This window comes from Pleurodeles waltl, chromosome 8, assembly GCF_031143425.1.
Source record: "Pleurodeles waltl isolate 20211129_DDA chromosome 8, aPleWal1.hap1.20221129, whole genome shotgun sequence".
In the NCBI taxonomy this organism is placed as follows: domain Eukaryota; kingdom Metazoa; phylum Chordata; class Amphibia; order Caudata; family Salamandridae; genus Pleurodeles; species Pleurodeles waltl.
Window position 1 is genome coordinate 492519643 of NC_090447.1, and position 16750 is coordinate 492536392.

A 16750-nucleotide genomic window follows, 5' to 3' on the forward strand; every position below is an offset into this window, starting at 1 on the left:
GGGGACAGGGAGAGTTGCTTGGGGAAAGGGTGGGCAAGTTGTGGGTGGAAGGGGTGGGTTTTATATTCTTGTTAGGGTTATGAATTTTTTTATTTAATGTTATTTATGCCTCAAATCTTGTTTGGATTGTTTTATTTCGCACATCTGCCTTTTAGTGCAGGGTGTTTTTAAAATCAGCTGATAGTGTATAGCAATTAGCTATGCAGTTAGGTACCCTTGTCTACTCTCCTAGTCTCTGCACCTCAGTCTGAAACTATATTGAGCCTAAGGAGTGGGGGGGGGGAGATTTGCCATTGCCAATGATATTACCTAAAAGTACAACAATGCTCCATAGTTCTCTTACATGAATAGATGAAGCGAGGGCTGCATTTTTTCCCAAGGTGCCATGGTGGTGGTAGTAGTAGCATGCTAGCACACTAACTGTGAAGACATCAGAAGAGAAGTCCCGCTCTGACGTAGGTGAACTCAAATAAAGATCCTGCACACTGAGTTGGTGTTGCTTTCACGACATCCACCCCACCAAGCGTCTGATCAATTAATGATTTAAATTATTAAGTGCACACCTCAGGAAATCACACAACATGGGGGAAGAAGGTTAGCGATTTGATGAATGGATGGTGAAGGGGATTTAGGGAAGGGGTGACCAAAAGTCAAACACTACACAAACACAATATTCAACTTGGCAATGATCAGCAGCTTGTTGTTCGAGGATTAGAAAGGAATGAGTATGACACAGTTAACTTAAATGCAATGCAAACAGTCCATCAGCCCCAGAGGGACTCAAGTTGCATATCTACATGTTCTGTCACCCAGGTTTGGAAAATAGTAAATACAAATAAATGTTGGAGTAAAGTGGACACACACAGTTCTAAAAAAAGATTATTAAAATAAAAATGGTACTGTGTTGCCAAATTGGGTGGTGCTGGATTGCCTCATCAATCTTGAGTGCCTGCCTGGCTCAACGGGTCCACTAAGGTAAGCAGGAGTGTTATTGTGCTTTTGCCTTTTGAGTAGGAGAAGAGAAGGCCTATGAATTGTAAAAAAGAAATGGTTATCATGATAGTGTAAAATCAAGAAGAAGGATAGAATGGAAGGTAAGGTTCATGAGGAGTAGTTTACCATGAAGACTCAGAGGAGGCATAGCAAGAGCATAGTCATTTGCAATCATTCATTTTATGACTGATATGCAATCAATTAAGTGAGAGCAATTACAACAACCACCAATCACAAACAAGTGGCTGAATGTATCGTGATGATCAAATTTGCACCTGTCATGATCATGATCATCCTCATTATAATACCATTTAGCATATAGCATGAGCATAATGTGATGATGTGAAATCATCCATCGCATATCTGACTCCAGTTACCAACAACAACAGGCCCCCCCAACCAACCAGGTAGTTTCAAATTTGAGCCAGCCAGCACACACACGCAGCAGCATTGCAATTCCCATACAAAGTTATCACCAGTCCACAGAGTTCAGCAGGCCTCTTAGAAACATCATCCATGTTGATTACCATGAAGTTGATAATTTCATTCTTCTGGCAGTTGTTGCCACTGTCAATTAACATCCTGAGTCTTTCTATCATCCTCCTGACTCTGATTAAAGATTATTTCCAGCTCCATACCGACTCTTCCGAGAGTCCCAGTCTCCCGACCCAATTGAGAGAGAGAGATCGACCTGCAGTGCAATGCTGTAATGAACAACAAGAGAAACATTGAACAGTTTTTTGTGTAAACTAGATTTGTGTTTGTTAGCTAAATTGACTGGTTGGGTCTTTGAGGAGTGTGAACCAGAAACCAAAGCAGTATGAAAGCGGCAAACAAATCTCACTAAGTGTCAAAGGGGAAGGAAAAAAAATCAACTTCAGGAAAAAAAAAATCACCCATTAGGTCATCAACATTATAAATCAATCACAAACACAATCAAGCATAATAAGTATAGCTAAACAATAAACACCCACTCTCACTGTCTGCCACCACATGAATCATCTCAACATTGAAATAAGAATCACTCATATATCACTCATTGGTGCATAGTATTTCTTACCTATTCCAATCAAGCAGGGTGGTACATGCTGAGCCTCTTTGATTCAGGAAACAAAACACACATTGGCCAGTCTAAGATGTAAATCAAATATTCTGGGGCAGTCCTGCTAGGGGATATAAGAGAGGATAGGCACGGGATAGAGGCAGGATTTGTCTCTCCAGTGTCCTTGAAGGGAGTTGTTGGGGGAAGAGGCTTCTTTGCTGCAAACTGGTCCAACTCTAGTCCAGAAATACATGTGTCTAAAATGGTGATAGTTCATTAGTCAATGAGAAACAAACAAACAAAATAATACTGTTTCCCCAGTTAGCTATATCCTTTTTTCATTTTCTCTTTTTTTCAAAGCAGTCCATCGATAAAAAGTTATGTGGTGGCCCAGGTTTACTCAGTAGTCAGGGAAGTAGAGTTTATCCTCAGACTCAGGTGGTTCACCCAGATGTTCATCAGCTAACACACTACTCTGACCTGAGTCTGACTAATCACCCTCATCCTCCTCCTGTTGTTCTTCAGGCATGCTGTAATTCGGGGGCATAAGTTGCTGATTCATTTTGATCATGGTCATGATCACGGTCGATGTTTTGGGGCGAGAGACTGGTCCTTCTCGCTGTGACAACTGTATCAGCTGCACTGAACACATGCTCAGCAGACCCACTGGCTACAGTGCAAGCCAGATACTTTATTGCCACCCTATTGAGAATTGGCCATTGGCACCTCTTCACATACCAATACATCAATGAGTTTTGATCCAGATTGACCTCCATTGGGTCATCCAGGTAGGCCTGGAACATCCTCTCAATAGTAATTGGTGCTCCACCCTGCTTGACCTTTTTCACCTTCGATTCTGCACTGGAGGTAAGCCCTGCCTTTAGAAACCAATCAAATACAGATTTTGGGGCTGCTGCTCCTGTTCCTGTTGTTGTTGTTGCTGCTGGGTTTGGCTGCTATGAGCCAACAGCACTGTCCTCAGACTCTATGGAGGTTGCAGTCTGCATCCCGGAACTTCTGCCCATGAGTGGGCCTCTAATTCCCTGCTGTTTTTTTTCTAGGTCGCTGGCTTTCTCAGCAATCCACATCTTGTAGGTTGAAACATCCCCATCTGAAAAAGGAATGAAAGTGGTCAGTAATTACTTGTACCATGGGTCAAGAATTGTGGTCCAGATGTAATGTTTGAATGATACTATGGGGGTTATTACAACTTTGGAGGAGGTGTTAATCCGTCCCAAAAGTGACGGTAAAGTGACGGATATACCACCAGCCGTATTACGAGTTCCATAGGATATAATGGACTCGTAATACGGCTGGTGGTATATCCGTCACTTTACCGTCACTTTTGGGACGGATTAACACCTCCTCCAAAGTTGCAATAACCCCCTATGTCTCTTTTCAGCCTTGATTTAACAGATAAGCGAAGGATTAAGCTCTCTGCCAACTCCTGCACATCTAAGTTTTCATCCACACTGTGCACGTATCAGACAACACCTTTAGCTGTTTCTGCAGCATATGCAACAATGGGATAGCTTGGCCCTTGGTACAGTCCTCTTTGCTGACTTCCCATGTGATAATTTCAAAAGAAAGCAGCACCTCTGTCAGGCATTTGAGCAGGCCCCATTGATCCATCTCAATGATCATGCCTTTCACAGTTGCATCCCCTCTTTGCATGACATATTCGTTGATCAGTCTGTACTGCTCAAACACGGGTTGCAACATGTAATAAGTTTAATTCCAACGTGTTGGCACCTCCTCTATGAGTGCCTTAACAGGCATTCTATTTTCATCCTCGATAATTCTCAACAGCTTTTAGGCTTTAAAAAAATGGCTGAAATGCGTCCAGATTCATCTGCATGTGGAGAGTAAGTTGCTGACTTTTTTGAGAAAGTCATGTACAATAATGTTGATGGAGTGCGCCAAACACAGGACTCTGAAATAGCCAACATCTGACATAGCCTTAACTATATTACTGCCATTGTCTGTGGCAACAAATCCAATGTTAAGTCCTCTGGGTTGCAGCCATTCAAAGACCTTGTAATTAAAGTCATCCAAAATGTTTGCAGCAGTATGGGTTTTCTCTATGTAAACATAGCTACTGTTGCATGCTTCTAAACACCATCAAAGTTTCAGCAGCATCTACACTTGCAACTATCATTTCTCTAACCCCCACTAAATAGATCCAGTGTGCAGTGATGCACATGTAATGAGTGGCTTGGCAATTGGTCCACATGTCTGTCGTGTGGACAGCAGTCTGCTGCAACACTTGTCTAACCAATTCCAGCACATTGTGATGCAGTGCTGGAACGGCAACTATGGCAAAATAAGTCTGACTGAGAACCTTCCATTTCGGTCAGATGGCCATCACAAATTTTAGAAAACCCACTCATTCCACAAAAGAAAAAGGGAGAAGATCCAGCACTTACAATTTAGTCTGCTTCCAGTTATACAAATGTGCCATTGGATGGTTACGTTCGTACTGCTCCTCCTGCCTAAACATGCCAGTAGTAGTAGCCTGGATTGTTTTCTTTACTGGTGCCACTGATGCAGGTAACTTCTTGATAGCAGAAGGTGGTGTTAGGCTCAATGTGCATCTCAGGGGGGCAGCCAATGTATGCTCTTGCCTTGAATTCTTGTGCCATTGCCAAGTTGCTGATGTGGGCGATGATACTACTGCACTGCAGGGGACAGGGCTGATTTGTGTATCGCAAATGTCACCCTCTTCTTCACCTTCTTCCACCATGATCGGATCACAATCCCTGTGCTCACCACCTTCACCAACACCATTTGCAGGTTTTTGGCCACTAAGGTGTACTTCCCAGCGGATCTCAGGGTGTTTTCTTGAATGGGTTGTTTGGCCTCCAGTACCATAGTTTGTACCAAGCTTACTCCGACTAACACTTGCTCTGTAAAAGGAGAATTTGGCAATGTTCGGCTCCTTTTCACTAACCATGAAAAAGTCCCAAACTGGGGAGGTCAACTTTCTATCACTGTGCCGCTGCCAATGTTGGAAAAAGTAGCCGTAGGTTGGTGTTTTGATGACGTTTGCCTCTCTGCAGTGCCTACTTCTACTGAGGTGGCTGTGGATGTAGGTCACAGCTGGGGCCTTGCTGTAAATATGAAAGGTGGTGGTGGTGGTATATGTGCCACATCCCTCAGAGCAGGTGGAGAAGATGGGGTAATGTCGGGCTCCCTGGGGCTGGGCCAACATCCACGATGACTGGCTTGTCATCATACTCGTCAACCTCCTTTTCTTCATCCATAACTCTAAGGCTTTCAGGAACCTTCCTTTTCACTCCTTGCCTCTTCTGGCGTGTCTCAGACTGAGGTGGCATCCAAGTGGAGACTTCATCATCAGAAGGGGAGCTTGAAGTAAAGAGATCTGGAAGACAGTGGATCTTGTGAAAGAGGGGCTTCTCCGACGTCCTCAGCATGAAGCTCAATATCCTGATGTGCTTCTATTTCTGAGGGTACTAGTATTGCTGACTGCTGCTGTTGTTGTCCACTGAGCTGAGTTTTTGGCACTGATTGAGTACTACTTTGAGAAAGAGCTAAGTCCAAATCATTATGTGCACTCAGGAAGGATAAGAAAGAGCAACAACTACAACATGCAGATGTAACTGCTAGCTTTATGTGCATCAAGTTGGCATGTGGCACACAGGGAGGTGCTGGTGATAATGGAATAATACTTAGAAAATGTTGTGCAGCTATACGCCTATGGCAGACATGGGGCTGATGGGGAAAATGGAAACAAAATTAAAAAATGAAAAACTTTAAAAAAAAATAAAGAATAAATAAAAAATTGTAATTAAAAAAACATTAAGAGACACATTGAAAAAATAAAGTTAAATACATTAATTATTCTTAACTAAATAAAAAATGTTTGTTAAAAAATGATTTAAATCTTTTTTTCTTTAAATATCATTGCTGATGTACTAGGGGAAGGAGACTACCACTAGACACCACTGGGATTTAGGAGGTAAGGATTGGTGCAGGTAAAAACAGAAAACAGTATATAATATAATGTAATGTACCACACTGTTCACACAGTACGTTTAGGCCCATATTTATAGTCTGTTTGCACCGGATTAACGTATTTTTTTTTATACAAATCTAGTGCAAACTTAACTCCATATTTATATTTTGATGTTAGACCCGTCTAGTGTCAAAATATCTGAGTTTGTGTCATTTTCTGGATGCGTGAAACCACCTTACGTCAATGAGATGCAAGGTAGGTGGTCCCGTCCAAAAAATGACTCAAACACCCGTGCTTCATATTTATCCACCCAGGCAAAAATGACGCATGGCTGGGATGCGGACCTGAAAAATGACGCAAAGCCCAATTTGTGCCAAATTTTAACATGTGGGTCAGGGCAGGCGTTAAAATGGGGCAAACACACCACTACTTAAGGAAAACACACACAAGAAACATCATTGCTCAAGAAGGAGGACATGGAGGTGCTTCTCATGCAGCATGCCAGACGATGCAGAGCACATTACCAACAGGAGCAGCTACCACCACACCAACATCGACTTCAAAGGTCAAGCAGAAGGCAGGAGAGGGTCTTCAGGAGTAGGACAACCCTCCTGGGCCTCAGGGAACAGGATATCATCCAGAGGTACAGACTCAACTGGCAAGCCATGCAGCAGCTGCTGCCCAAAATTGAGCCACAGATAACAGCCAGCCTGTAGACACCACACAATATTCCACCGGTGACCAAGCTGCTAGCTGTCCTGCACGTGTTGGCAAGTGGCTCATTTCAAACAACGGGTGCCCTGGTTGCTGGGGTATCACAGCCCTCATTCTCCGCCTTCCTTCCCAAGGTCCTTGATGCCATTATCTCCCTCACAAACCCCCAAATCAGCTTCCCCAGCACCCAGCAGAAGCAGCAGGAGACCAAATAGGGGTTTTACCAAATACATGGCTTCCCGCATGTGCTTGGTGCTATTGACTGCACCCATGTCCGGATTGTACCACCTTCTGCAACAGAGCATCTATACCGGAACAGAAAGCACACCCACTCCATAAATGTGCAGGCCATGGTTGATCACCAAGGATTGTTTACTAACATCTTGGCCAAGTATCCTGGGAGTCTACATGATTCCTTCATCTTTCTCCACAGCACCATCAATCGGCACTTCCAGGCTGGACGATATGGCAATGGCCTTCTTGTCGGTAAGTCCATAAAGCAAGCAATATACACACTGCACAGCAACCCTGTGGGGCACACTACATACACCACTACATTGACACGTGGGCAAGAAGACACTGAGGTGTGACACAGGTCGTTATGTTGGACACCCTGACACAATGGGATACACCCCTCTGGACAAATGATGGCTGCTAATAACAATAGATACCACTCTAGAGCTAAAAGGGAACAATGTCAAAGCACACAGTGACAATGACATGGCCTGCACTGGAAGTACAATTTAGAAGATGAACCATTTACTATTACATTAGGCCACATAGTCAATCCCACACGCTCCCAAGCAATAAATACTGTGGAAGGGGTGTTCAATGTGTGTTTCTGCAGCTCAAACACCATGAGACACATAGCATGATGATGCTGACTCACATGTAGGTTACATGGAAATACTGAGGCAGTCCCAACATCACACATCACTCCTAGGGTGAGGTTTCCAGCTAGCAATAAGGAATTGGACTGTGCTATGAACACATATTGATTTGCCACTAATGCAAACTGCATACTGCTTCACATACTGAAAGAGCCAATTTTCCATCAAAATAACAGATGTATAGGGAGATGGCCCTTCCTGCAAGGATACATCCACCTCTACAAGGCAGTAAGCCAGGTTACCTGGAGCAAGTTTGGTAGTGTAGGTGCACGGTTGCACATGAGCCAATGGCAGAGGGAATCACAAAGCTATACATAGAACCAAGTCACACATGGGACAATTGTGCATTGTCAATACTGAAAACCTCTGTGCTGCCAACTTAGGGAGATGTGTTGGGCATTGTCACCAAGCCTAATCAAAGGGCCTCACTTCTGGTTTTCATCTGCAATGACATAGGTCTAAGTGGATGGGATGTCCAGGCCATGTAGTGCAACCAAGTTACCACCACATTGGAATCTATTGTGTGTGTGGAAGTATCAAGTCTCCTTCAGTGAACGCACACTAAAACATGTAGGTCACTACACAACACATAGAGGATACACACTGAACTGCATTTTGGAAACTAAACTATAGATATCAGGTCAATGGGCCAAACACAAGTTGTCAAGTCAAACAACCCAATGCAGAAAGAACCTCACAGAAGCCCAGGATCTCACAGAATGCCACAAACATCTTTTGAGTCACAGACGACAGACGATATGAACTGCCATGCTACATGACATTCCTGGTGCAAGCAACAACAAAATACTTACTCCTATTTTCTTTTTCAGCTGATCAGAGATACAGAATCCAGCCATGGATCATGACACAGCAGCACAGCATGTCTATAATGAGGCACATTGGAGGACACGCACCATTGCTGAACGGACCTTTGGCATCTTGAAGTCCAGATTCAGGTGCCTGGACATCACCGGAGGCAGCCTCCTATATTCCCCAGAAATGGTCTGCAAGATCATATTGACTTGTGCCATCCTGCACAACATTTGTGTTAGGAGGAACATCCCTCTATAAACCCGAACAAGAGCTGCCTGAGGAGGAGGCGGATGGTGCCAGGGAAAATGAGGGGGAACATCCAACACAGCTGCAGGAATGTGTAACAGAAAGCAAAAAGTTTAAAACGTTTTTCACAATAGTCACTATAAACACATTGTTATGATATGTAATTAAACACCTCACTTTATCACTAAATCATGCTCTGGGTACTTATTTATGCATCACATGTTCTTTAGGAATGTGAGTATTTCCTCAGGGAGCATGTTAAAAAGACAAATCTGACTACTTCTGATGCAACATCACATGTGATGCGTATGATTGTACAGCAAACATAACAGACAGTTTATTTAAAAAAACATCTTTTCTATTTCACATATGAAGGACGAAATCTTAGGACCACAGCATATGACAGACATCCATGTTGCCAACATGGTCTACTGTAGCACATGACACACAACTATGATATCTTCAATCATAAGGTAAATAAGCGCATCACACATCAGGCAGTGGATGTGAAATATTAGTAACAGGAATGCGTGAACAGACCCATGACATTAGTGAGTGTGACATTTGCTATCTTTGCAAGGAGCTTGTGTGACAAGAGGTGCATCAATCCTGAAAATGGATAGCATGAGTGCCCCAGGTATGACAAGCAATAGTCACAACACATGCCCTGCACAGTCCATCCCTGGTAATAAGTCCTGCCCCAGGACTTGTGAGAGACTGAAGCTGCACACACCTGTGAGCTCTCTCATGCAGCCCAGCCATGTGACTCTGCCCTGGCCTTGCTGATGCCTGGAACTGCTTATAAGCTGCCATTCCCTGAAGCTCCTCGCATGCATTGGAGTACAATTTATTTGTGTACCAGAGCCCTTGTTGGATTGTGTTACAGTCCTGATTACGCCTAAAACCGCTCTCTGTTTACACAGTGAAGTTCCTGCTTGTTCCAGCCTGACTCTGCTCCCTGTTTTCAGCCTTGTTCATGTTGGTTCCTGACAGAGCCTGCTTCCTGTTAGCCAGACTTGTTACAGTCTTTGCATCAAGCAGAGCCTGCTCCCTGTGCCTTCATTTGCCTCCTAGTTGGTTCCCTTGCCCTCCGTTTCCTCTTGGGGTATTGTGTCTGTGTTATGCCATTAATTGTGTTTGACCAATGACTTTGTGTTTCACCACTGTACGTATTAGTTGTTCAATGTTCACCATTAGCACATTATGGGCCAGATGTAGCAAGATATGCTTTTGCGATTCTGAAATTGCGAGTTGGTGTGACTCGCAATTTCCGAGTCGCAAAAGCATATGCAGAAGGGTGTCTCAGACACCTTCTGTGAATCGCTATGGGGTCGCAAAGACCCACCTCATTAATATTAATGAGGTGGGATGCATTTTGCGACCCCATAGTGATTCCCTGCTCTCACAGGGATGGTGGCCTGCTGAAGACAGCAGACCTCCATGTGTGTGACTGCTTTTTCAATAAAGCAGTTGTTTTTATTTTGCAGCCCGTTTTCCTTAAAGGAAAACGAGTTGCAAAATTAAAAAAATACTGAAACAATTTGGTTTCATTTTTTCAGTGTAGGCAGTGGTCCATTGGACATTCTGGACAACATTCAGAAATTTTGCGAATGGGTTACCACCAGTGTGACACTGCGAATTGCTGTGCGACCGCATTCGCAGTCACAAAGCAATTTAGCCTAGCGATGCAAATTGCAAATAGGAAGGGGTCACCCCTTCCTATTTGCGAGTCGCATTCACAATTTGCGAGTCGGTACCGACTCGCAAATTGTGAATGTGTATCGCGATGGGCATTTTGCATTGCGCAAACTGCGATTTTCGCAGTTTGCACCATGCAAAATGCTTGCTACATCTGGCCCTATATTCTGTTTTCAGTTTAACTGCCTATTGGCTTTAACGTGGCATTAGACATTACATTTTGTATTCAGTTTAGCTGCCTATTGGCTTTAACGTGGAGTTCGACATTGCAGTTGAGACATTGCAGATGAGCTGTGTTTTTCCACATGATAGACCAAGCTGTGTTTAACGTGATAAGAGAGCGTATATTTTGTGTTTACCTCTCAATCCAGCCTGGGAACGAGCGAAGTTTGGAGACTTGGCCACTCTCCAAACTCTTGTTCGGTTCCCCCACTGAGCCAGCATGTTTGTCCATTACTGACCCGTTACATATTTGTCCACATTAAGGTTGCTCTGTCTTCACTCTCCTGTATAATCTGCCATACCATAGCTGCCCTATCTCCTTGTATGCCTTTAGCTGATCTTCGGCTCTAAGACAAATCTGCCTTGAAAGATACTCTGTGAACTCAAGGGTTGCCCCAACAGACTCCTGACTAGACCTACACGAAACCTTAATACCATGGGCCCCAATACTGACACAGGGTATACATGCCCACACACTTGAACTGGACAGTTTTGTGTAATGCCCCTCTGAAAATATGTGAACACATGCAGCAAGGGCTGCAGGTCCACCACAGCCACAGGAGGAACATAGGTAATTTACATTAGTCAAACTGACGTCTACATAACAATTTTATGATTGGAATTAAAGCTCTGTGTTGCAAACACTGTACCTACCAAACATGTTCAAATGCCCGACATATGGGTAGTTTACACACGTCACCATGAAGTTGTAGCCAACAATTACTGACATGTGAGGGGTAACATATCCGACATAGCCCTCATCAGCCATTCTCGATCTTCCCTGTGCATTATTTGTTGTTGAAAATGTAATGTCCTCAAAGTCAAACAACTACACACAGCAAATATGTCAACACATATTACAAACGCATATCATGACTGTTGTACATCATTGATTGCCATCTGATGTTGATACCCATTTGTAACACATTCAGACATGAACATTACGCCAAATGTATTGCATGCCATTCCATTAGACACACACATATAGTTGTAACAGTCAATTCACACTCAAAACACACAGGCCATGATTTATACTTTTGAAGCGCAGCCTTGCCATCAATTATTGAAGCAAATTAAGCGCACAATTAAAAATTCTATTTAAATTTCCTAACTTTGCGCTGCTTTTGCATCAGAAAAAAGGCTAATCCTGCGCAAAGATAGCATAAATGTGGGCCGCAGTTGCATGGTCTACCGCATGTGGCCAAACACTAGAACACACACTGCAGGCCATACCATCCTATCTGTGTCTAGATACAGGCTGCATGCATGTTAAATAATGAAAAATCACGCAAACCCAATTTGAGTCAGAACTGTTGATGAAAATGCATCAAAAAAACATGCAAACACATTCTAAACATCAATGGGTCCCCAGCGTTAATTCCACAAGCGCACCCCACGCATGCGGATATCCATAACAATAGTAGTTTCCCGGTAATGCGTGTGATTTTGCCGCACATGAAGGTTATTCGTCGAATATATTCACACAAACTACGTATGCTTCAAAAGAATACACGCAAGATGGAAAACAGGGCGCAAAGGGGACAGGAAGTGATGTAATAGGAAATACTGTTTACAGACATGGTACAGTGGGTGTACTTTCACTTTCACTTTGCAGTCTGTGATTTTTCTTGACTGCGTGGCTGTGTGTTGGTGTTGCTCTCTTGTGGATTGTGTATATTGTATCTTGTGTGGTCTATCTTTTGTCTTTTGGTGTATCCTTATTGTATATTGTACCTGTGTAAGTGTTTTAGTGTCTTTTATTGTTGTCTGAATTGTATTTGTACTGTTGGGTGTCCTTTTGAGGGTTAGATTAGTTGGGGTAGTTGGGGTCTGTGATTTGGGTTTGTAAGTTTCCTTTTTTTTACTTTCTTGTTCTTTATTTTTCATTTTTTTGTTGAAATACTGTACTGTACCATGTCGGGAAAGGCGAGGCTGAGCCGCACGGGTGAGGAGGAGCTTGGGGCATTTGTGTGGCTGGTGTGCCACTTCCTTCCAATCATGCTGGAGGCAGGGGGCCATGTGATACCGGGGTATCACATGGAGGCAAGGTGGCTGCGTTGGGCAAATGTGCTCTTCCACCTTAAACAAGTATTCAACACCTCCTGGAAACAAGCACCTGCTGAAGCATCGCTGGGCTGACCTGGTGGCACAAGAACAGGACCTGCTGGACCATCTGGGTGTGGTGATAAGTGGCCCTGTTGGTGAGTATCACATTGACAAATGTGTACAGCAGAATGCTCCTGAGTGACAGTAGCAGATGTCTTGACGTGCTGCACGCAATGTTTGGGCCATGTGGAATGCAAATTGAACAAACTGTTAGTGTACCAGTACTGAGGTTTATTACACATGTTTATACATGTTAACACTGCAGTCCATAGTTTTGTTGAGCCTTGTCCGACTATTATTTTGGGCCATATGTACCAAGCTATTTATAACTTTCCCAAACGGCATAGTTTACTGAATTTTTGTGTTTACATCAGGACGAATATTCATTTAAATGCACAAACCAAAATTTGCCATTCTGCTACAACATTGCACACTCACAAAACAGGGTTTTCTAGTGGCATTTAGGAATAGGCGTTACAATCCTACTATTGAGTCACAGGCAGCTATATGTTTTTTTCTTGGGCACAAATGCTGGCACAAAGCAATTGAAGATACCATCCTTTTCAAGTTGGTGCTAACCCATTTGCAAAAGGGGAGGGGTCCCCATGGGATCCCTTCCTCTTTGTGAATGCGTAGCCAAAACCATTTTCTGAGCAGGAAGATGTGCCACGGACTACTGACTGCTTTCAAAAATTTCTTTCAGTAATAAAATAGGTTATTAAAATACTTTCTATTCAACCCTGCTGAAATAAGGCTGCAATTAAACGAATATTTACAACCCAATATGAAAGCAGTCACAGACATGGTGGTCTGCTGAGCCCAGCAGGCAAGCATCCCTGTGAGTGCCACCATTCCCAAGGGGTTTGCAAAATGAGATCTACCTCATCATTATTCAATAGGTAGTTCATTTGCTACCCCATTTTTGAATTGCAAACAGTGTCATTGAGAGTGTTCTACCTCTGATCATCCAACTTGTTAATTGCTAGTTGCTAAGTCTTGCAATGTGTAAATCACAAAACCTGATATAGGTACATATGGCCCTGAGCGACACCTTTCAGGTGCAATGACTACACCTGTGCCCATGCATTCTGTCAATGATGATCAGCTAAGACACTGTCAGCATACCATATTTCACAGTTTTGGGACAGCAGAGTGGGCAATCCATGTTTAGCACTACATTGTCATCATTACACACACATGATCCCTGTCATCATGTTGGCATAGGGGGCATATACGGCCTAGGGGGATACTGCCCATGGGGCATTTGTTACCTACATACAACTGTGCCACATTTGTTATGGACCACTGAATGCACGATAATTGCTGGCAGAAAATTGACCCACATGTTTATCACACAGTTAATCATTGTCCCTTGATGCACAAGCCACAATACCTGAGTCACTTGTATTGCAGTGCACCAGGGAAGTGCCATTTCAATTGTCACACAATTACAAATAATGACATGCAGTACCATATTCAATGGATTAGCCACAAAACTTTGTAGTTAGGTTTAGCACCACATGACTGTTAGGCCCAGTGAATGTCTGCATATATGTGTCTATCACTCACTGGAGTGTCAGTGTCAATGCAAGTTTGCAGTGGTATGTCTGTTGGAGTGTCTACATGCCTGATCTGCAGCTCACTCATATAAAATGTTATATACTGTGATATGTTGTTCCCACGTTTGTACAGTGATCAGATATTGAGCATATATCTCCTTTCCATGTCATACAGGGGGACCGGCCCCGTATACCATCGGGGAAATGGCTCGATTTGAGGACCCAGACAATTCCAGTAAGTGTGAAAATGTCTGTCCTGTGTTGTGATTGCAGCTGTCCTGTGATTGACTCTTGTGTGTTGGACTCATTGTAAGGTATGGTGAGCTGGAACGTGATCTGATATGTGACTTGACTGGAGGTTGACATAGTGTTCCATGCAAGGGTTAAACATTCACAGGCAGAGAGTCATATCTTGGGAGACTTGTGCTGTGCAATAGGCAGCTGCAGGTGAACAAGGTGATTGATAGCCACATGTAGGCCCACATTTGATTTGGAGGTGGTCCAGTGTTAGAATATTGACAGCAAGTCATACCCTCATTTACACAAGACAGTGATGCATCATTTTTCCACACAAAATTGTGCATCCCTGTATTGTAATGTAAATGTAGGACTGTATGGGTGACTGTCCCCCAGAATCTAGCCCCAAATGTTGTACTCCATTAACGTGCCACGTATGTGGTATGTTATAGGCGTGCATGCATGTCAAGGCAAGATGTGTGCTTCATCAATGTGGGTGATTTTGGAAATGTGGTGGCAGATCAGATGTTGATGGTTGTCCACAAATGGAAACATGAATGTAGATGTTATTGGCCAATGGATACCTCACTCCTAGTTGGCAGGGCTCCTCACATGTGTTCCACTCACTAAATCCATGTACATCTGGACATGGCTTTGTGTTTGTCCTTGATGGTTGTGATGATGTATTGCATGCCCATCCCCCCTGAGGCACGAGTTAGGGGGAGAACATATATGTAGGTAGGTGTAATGGTCACAGTGTAGATGACAGACATCTAATTCATGCATGCATGTGTCTCAAACAACACTGACCCCTTACGCTTAGCAACTGCATACCATCCTGCCAATTACATATACAAATCACGTATTGTGTGCCTTGAAGTTGATCCAGATGATAGGGATTAGTCGGCCTGGCCCATGTTAAGTACTTGCTGCATTTGCATTGTGACACATTGCACTACATAAATGCACAGATCACTTTATTTGGTACACAACTTGTGCTTTGCTGTGCTGTTAAATACTTGATGGGTAGGCCACATTGCCATGTCATTCCTCAGGGACAATGTATCATCTGTACTGTGATTTGGACTGCATGTGCAATTTGAGGGAGAGTGTTAGATTATCATCTGTACATGCATCACACAATGATGACACTAATGGTTGCCTGTCTCATTTTTAAAGCTGCCAACATGAATGCCACTGAGATTAGGGAGATCCAGAGGTGGGCAGTGAGATACAGGCATATCCTGGATGAGGAGTCTGGCTTTAGGGGAAGCGCGAATTCACGGGGGAGCGGCAGCGGCAGCCAGCATCAAGGGCAGGGGCTCTTTAAATCAAACTATCGCGCTCCCGCCCTGCGGGAAGCGCAAATTCACGGGGAGCGGCAGCCAGCATCAAGGGCAGGAGCCCTTTAAATCAAACTATCGCGCTCCCGCCCAGCGGGCCCGTCCTGCGCCCGTCTTCGTCCGGATGAGGCTGAGCTGGGCCTATTCTCTTTCATCTACGGTCTAAATTCACCAAGTAAGTCTTAATTTATTACTGGCATTTCATAACTTTACAGCCTCCATGGGGAAAAGGAAAGCTGCTGATTCCCTAGACCCCCTGTCAGACCGTAAAAAGCAGAGGAAGCGTACTGCTAAATTGGTCGCCAAGCCCAAAAAACCCTTCGAGGAGATAGACCTGTTGTTTGAAGAGGTTGAGGCGATATTAAATTGTTCACCCAATCATAATGGTGCCTCCCTCGGGAAAAATGCCCTAGTTCCACCTGGGAAGACACAAGACTACTTTAAGAAAAGGACAAAGAATCAAGGTCTGGACATAGGTTTGACCAATAATGATGCAACTTTACTAACAACGCACCTTCTACCCACCCCCCCTCAAATGATAAAATAAACACGACAAATGTATTGGTGCACAGGTGCGAATCTCCCCATGCGGAAACAGAGGGTAACATCCTTAATCCAGCCATATCACCGAGTACTGCGATCAAACTGATCTCAAATATACCCTGTAGAAACCGGTTTGAGGCCCTAGCTGAGGATGATGAAACTCCCAGAGTTCTTGATACAACTACAGATGATATCAACAAAGAGGCTATCCCTTGCACCCCAAATCCAGTTCCCGTCTCCCTCTCAATGCACCCCGCCACTGAACCTAGCAATGCCCTTATACTTCAGAGAATAGAAGAAGTTAGGTCCTTGGTTTTACAACTGGCCAAATGCTTCCGGGAGAACTTAGAGTGTGGATGCAAGTGCAA